Here is a 5627-nt window from a genome sequence, read left to right as displayed (position 1 = left end):
GCTTCTTAATTCAGATAAAACTGAGGTTATTGTACTCGGCCCTGAAAATCTTAGAAATATGGTATCTAACCAGATTCATACTCTGGATGGCATTACCTTGGCCTCCAGTAACGCTGTGAGGAACCTTGGAGTCATTTTTGACCAGGACATGTCCTTCAACGCACATATTAAACAAATATGTAAGACTGCTTTCTTCCATTTGCGCAACATCTCTAAAATTAGAAATATTCTGTCTCAGAGTGACGCTGAAAAACTAGTTCATGCATTTATTACTTCCAGGCTGGACTACTGTAATTCATTATTATTAGGATGTCCAAAAAACTCACTGAAAAGCCTTCAGCTAATCCAAAATGCTGCAGCAAGAGTACTGACAGGGACTAGAAGGAGAGAGCATATTTCTCCTGTTTTGGCTTCCCTTCATTGGCTTCCTGTTAAATCCAGAATTGAATTCAAAATCCTGCTCCTCACATACAAGGTCTTAAATAATCAGGCCCCATCTTATCTTAATGACCTTGTAGTACCATATCACCCTATTAGAGCACTTCGCTCTCGCTCTGCAGGCCTACTTGTTGTTCCTAGAGTATTTAAAAGTAGAATGGGAGGCAGAGCCTTCAGTTTTTAGGCCCCTCTTCTGTGGAACCAGCTTCCAGTTTGGATTCAGGAGACAGAAACTATCTCTACTTTTAAGATTAGGCTTAAAACTTTCCTTTTTGCTAAAGCATATAGTTAGGGCTGGACCAGGTGACCCTGAATCCTCCCTTAGTTATGCTGCAATAGACGTAGGCTGCCGGGGGATTCCCAAGATGCATTGAGTTTTTCCTTTCCAGTCACCTTTCTCACTCACTATGTATTAATAGACCTCTCTGCATTGAATCATATCTGTTATTAACCTCTGTCTCTCTTCCACAGCATGTCTTTTATCCTGTCTTCCTTCTCTCACCCCAACCGGTCGCAGCAGATGGCCGCCCCTCCCTGAGCCTGGTTCTGCCGGAGGTTTCTTCCTGTTAAAAGGGAGTTTTTCCTTCCCACTGTCGCCAAAGTGCTTGCTCATAGGGGGTCATATGATTGTTGGGTTTTTCTCTGTATCTATGAAGCGCCTTGAGGCGACTTTTGTTGTGATTTGGCGCTATATAAATAAAATTGAATTGAATTGAATTGAATTGGTGAGAAGTGGGCCAAAAACTAAGAAGAGAGACGGACTCGCGACAGAAAAGCCGATCAGCTGATCATTAAGCAGTTTCACGACTGAAGTAGCAGCAGGAGAGAGAGAGAGAGAGAGAGAGAGAAGCAGTCGCTCCATATATTGGTTGTTAAGCTTAACGCTAAAATGCTTTACAAACATTCAGAGATGAACTTAAACACTTGCTTTACTTCTCTCTGGGATAACTTCCTCGGAGATGAAATGCTGGTTTGGTAGGGAAGCTCCAAATACACACAGCCGCTCTATCACGTGATGCATACTGCTGCGACGTGCTAGGTTATGAGCCGAGTTACGCCGTGTAGCAAGTTTTGTGAGGTGTTTTTTGATATTTAATGGATCGGATTACATTTTTTATTTCTCACCGATATCCGATCCAGTAATTTGGGTCAGTATCGGACCGATACCGATACGTAATATCGGATCGGTCCATCTCTAGTATGGATTAAATTAACAGGCCCTGCAGCTGGACCTCTCACAGAAGCTTTCTGTCAAAATGTAGCAGGTTTGCAGGAAAACGTGAGCGCTAAAGTGGTAACACTACGAGAAGCACAGAAAGATGACATGACAGGTATCCTGAATAACTAAACAAATAAATGCTGCATTTTTGTGTCATTTCATCTAATGTGATTTTTGCAAAGCATGACTTTATTTCTCTCTATGCAATGTAGCAAATGACCTGAGCTGATATTAGTAATTTTTTTTACAGAAATATGAATAAACAACTCTACAAAAACAGAATTGTCTAATGTGTTATTTTCACTCGTTTTGCCTTTTTAGTGCCACCAACAATGATTGTCATGGAAGGAAAAGCAGCTGGGGCTCAAAAGTACATCAAAGGTAACAACATGCTTGAGGAGACATGAGTTTGACTCAGTTGTGTCTCCGAGGAAAGCCTCATCACTGACTGCTCTCCTGGCCCTATGTTTTATTCTTTTTTGTAAATAAAATGGAGGAGACTGGGAGGGCGTGTTTGTCAGTGTACAGAGTCACATCTTCTTTTTTTTAGCACAAACCTCTGGCTGAACACCAGACACATATGTATATTTTTGGAGCTCAATATTACAACATACCAGTACTGAAATGCTCTATTAATTTTCTGTCTTCACTTCTTTCCAGTGGAAAAATTGTACAGGGTTGTGCTGCTGGGAAACACTGAAGCTGGGAAAAGCAGCCTAGCAAACACCATGGAGAAGACGTGTTCCAGGTTAACAACACTGAATGTCAAACTGAGTCCAAATCTGTTCATGGAAGAAGGATTACCCTGATCAACACTCCTGATTTCTCTGGCCCAGGTAGATCAGAGGAGGAGCTGAAGCCTGAAATACTGAGGTGTGTCACTGAGTGCACTCCAGGGCCTCATGCTTTTCTCATTGTGCTCAAAGTGGAGACATCCACAGAGCAGCAGCAGCAGGCTGTCATTGAGAAAATAAACCAGTATTTTTCAGAGGAGGTTTTCAAATATGCAGCAGTTGTCTTTACTCAGGATAGCCCAGACTCAGATGAAATGAAGATCAAACAGTTCATAGATCAGAATAAATATCTGAGTGATCTGGTGAAGAAGTGCAAGAACCGATACCACATCATTAACAAATACAACGGACAGGGTGACAGCAACCAGTTTAAAGTGGTAGACCTGCTAAACACAGTAGGCCAGGTAGTTAAAGAAAACAAGGGAGTGTGCTACACCAGCATGATGTTGCCACAAGCAGACACCCGTAATAAGGCTAACAGCAGTGTCTCTAAGAATGAAATGATCAAACTTGCAGGTGCTGCAGCAGAATCCAAGGCTTTCTCTGGGTCAGCTGTTGTAGTTTTAACTCCAGGATCAACAAATGCAATAGAGAAAGATGGCACTGAAACGGATGAAAAAGAAGGAGAAAATGTAGAAGGAAAAGCTACAGCAAAAAGAACTAACAATGGACAGAAAGAAATGACAAAAGAAGGAGGAGGAGGAGGAAGAAAAAATGAAGAGCATGTCACATTAGAAAAAATGAATGATGAACAGACAGAAATGACAAAAGAAGAAAATGGAGAAATAGCAAAAGAAAAAGAAGAAAGAAAAAATGAAGGGGAAGTAGCAAAAGAAACAAAAGAAGCACAAGAAAGAAAAACAACTGGAAAATCAAATGAACTAGAACAAGATGAAGGACCAAATAAAACACAAGAAGAAATAGAAGAAGCAGGAGAAAAACTGCAAGAGGACACTCAAGAAAAGACGGAAGGAAAAAGGGAAGACAAGCCACACAAAAAAGTACAAGAGAGTGCAGGGGAAAACAAACTATTAGGGGGTGGGGCATCTGCAGGTGGTGGAACAGCTGCAAGAGGTGTTGTGACTGCTGGAGTATTATTAACAGCTGCAAGTGGTGCAGCTGCTGGAGCATTATCAACAGCTATAGGAGGTAGTGCAGCTGCTGGAGCAGTATCAACAGCTATAGGAGGTGGTGTAGCTGCTGGAACAGGAACAGGTGCAAGTACTGGTACAGCAGGGGCTGGAGGTGCAGCTGGGACTGGAGGTGCAGCAGGAGCAGTAGAAGCAACAGGAGCAGGTGCAAGTGCTGGTACAGCAGGGGCTGGAGGTGCAGCCGGGACTGGAGGTGCAGCAGGAGCAGGTGTAAGTGCTGGTACAGCAGGGTCTGGAGGCACAGCAGCAGGATATATGGCAGCAGCAGCAGCAGCTGTAGTCACTGGAGAAGCAGTAGGCGTAGCATGGCTAATACAAAAAATAAGAAATGTGATAGAATTGATAAAACAACATCTTGGAGTGGTATTACTGGTGCTTGTTTTCTACTCGTTGCTTCTGTCATGGTTTTTTCTCAAAGCACCATTTGCTGGGACCCTCCTCTTATCATTTTTGTTCCTGTTGCTTGTTATTATTCTTGTTATCATATAATCACACCATAGATAAGGGCTATGTCCAATATGGCACATGAATCAGAAACACAGAATCTGTGATACAACATGACAGGTTTTATAATTCCTTGTTTCAAAAATGAGATTTTACAAAACTACCCAAAATATCCGTTATTTTCATGCTGCTCTATAATCAGAATCATTTTTTTCTCTGTTTTGTCTTTTTTGTAAACTCAAGAAATTATTTCTGTATTTAAACAATTATGTTTAATAAAGTAATAATTCATTTAAAATCAACTCTGTACTCTAGTATTTCTACCAAATCACAAAACCTGTTTTTCCAGAGTAATTAAGCTACGTTCTACTTTTAAATAATTATATTTTTCAATAAGAAAATCAACTATGTTCTGTCACACATATTTCTTTGTGTTATGCAAAAATAAATGAATGAATTGTCACTGATATTTTTGGATGCATTTTCCCCCTTACTGACTTGCAAGGTTGTGTTGAGTGCTTAAAAAGAAGGCTCAAGAGGCTTCTTGAGTTCCAAAACAACTGACAGAGTTGTAGGTATTTAAGCCTTAGAGTGGGTGTCTCTTTAGAGATGGTCCTAGTGTTATTGACACATTATTAATCATATGAGTCATCACATAGGCCAGAGTGTCGAACCGCTGTAAGACATTGCCCTAAATACACAATAAATACATAATACATAAAAAATTTAGAGTAATTGCCAAAGAAAATGATGGAGTGTGCTACACTAACAAGATGTTGTGGTTGATTTGGTTGTGGGTGCTACTACCACATAGCAAAATGGTATGGCCCGGACCTGGCCCACACAATGTGCTTACACATGGCTCACATACCGCAAAGAATGACAGCCCTTTGCTGGCCCAGATCTGGTTTGCCAGATGTGGCCCACACATGGGTCAGCACCAGTGTTGGGTAAGTTACTTTAAAAAAGTAATTAATTACTAATTACTTAGTCAATATTGTATTTAAAATACTTATCTAATTGCTGTGTCAGAAAAGTAACTTAATTACTAAATAAGTAATTTAACTAAATACTTCTTAAAATCCCTATAAACCTTGAGTGGGCAAACAATAGAAATTAATCATTTTTTTTAAAGACAGTACGCAGCGGTAGCATCTCTTCCATAATGTAGCCTGCAATCATTTTTTAAGCTCACCTTCAGACGCTTTCTGTGCTGCTGACGTAAAATCAAGTTTTGCCTGCTTAGCAGGAGTTGCCGCGGTGTTATCCATGGATGATGAACAAGAATCACTCAGAAGTGTTCGTCTATGCTTTCGTGTCAGGCGCTTCAGTAGATTACTCGTGCTATTAACAGCAGCCCCAGGACATAGCTTACATATTACTGTAATATTCTTGTCTGCTTGTTTCAGAAAAGTGAAGAGATGGGAATATGTCCATTTCAAAAAACAGCCACTCGCTTCAGCCGAGTCCGACATCTTCCGCTTTAGAATACGACTATGCAGCAAACTGGCGCGAAATGACGTGCACCTGCACTACAGCGATGTTAAAGCGGCAGAGTTTACTTTTACCTTTAGAAGATAA

General features: G+C 40.8%; 1 pseudogene; it reads left to right on the top strand.

The window, feature by feature from the left end:
* The first annotated feature begins 2060 nt into the window (after window positions 1-2060).
* Window positions 2061-5627, top strand: LOC146390826 (GTPase IMAP family member 7-like; annotated as a pseudogene).

The sequence above is a fragment of the Perissodus microlepis genome, chromosome 3, assembly GCF_051167445.1.
Source record: "Perissodus microlepis isolate ML-2025 ecotype Zambia chromosome 3, ASM5116744v1, whole genome shotgun sequence".
Lineage (NCBI taxonomy): Eukaryota > Metazoa > Chordata > Actinopteri > Cichliformes > Cichlidae > Perissodus > Perissodus microlepis.
The sequence above is the reverse complement of the archived record's forward strand: the minus strand, read 5'-3'. Positions and strand labels throughout refer to the sequence as shown.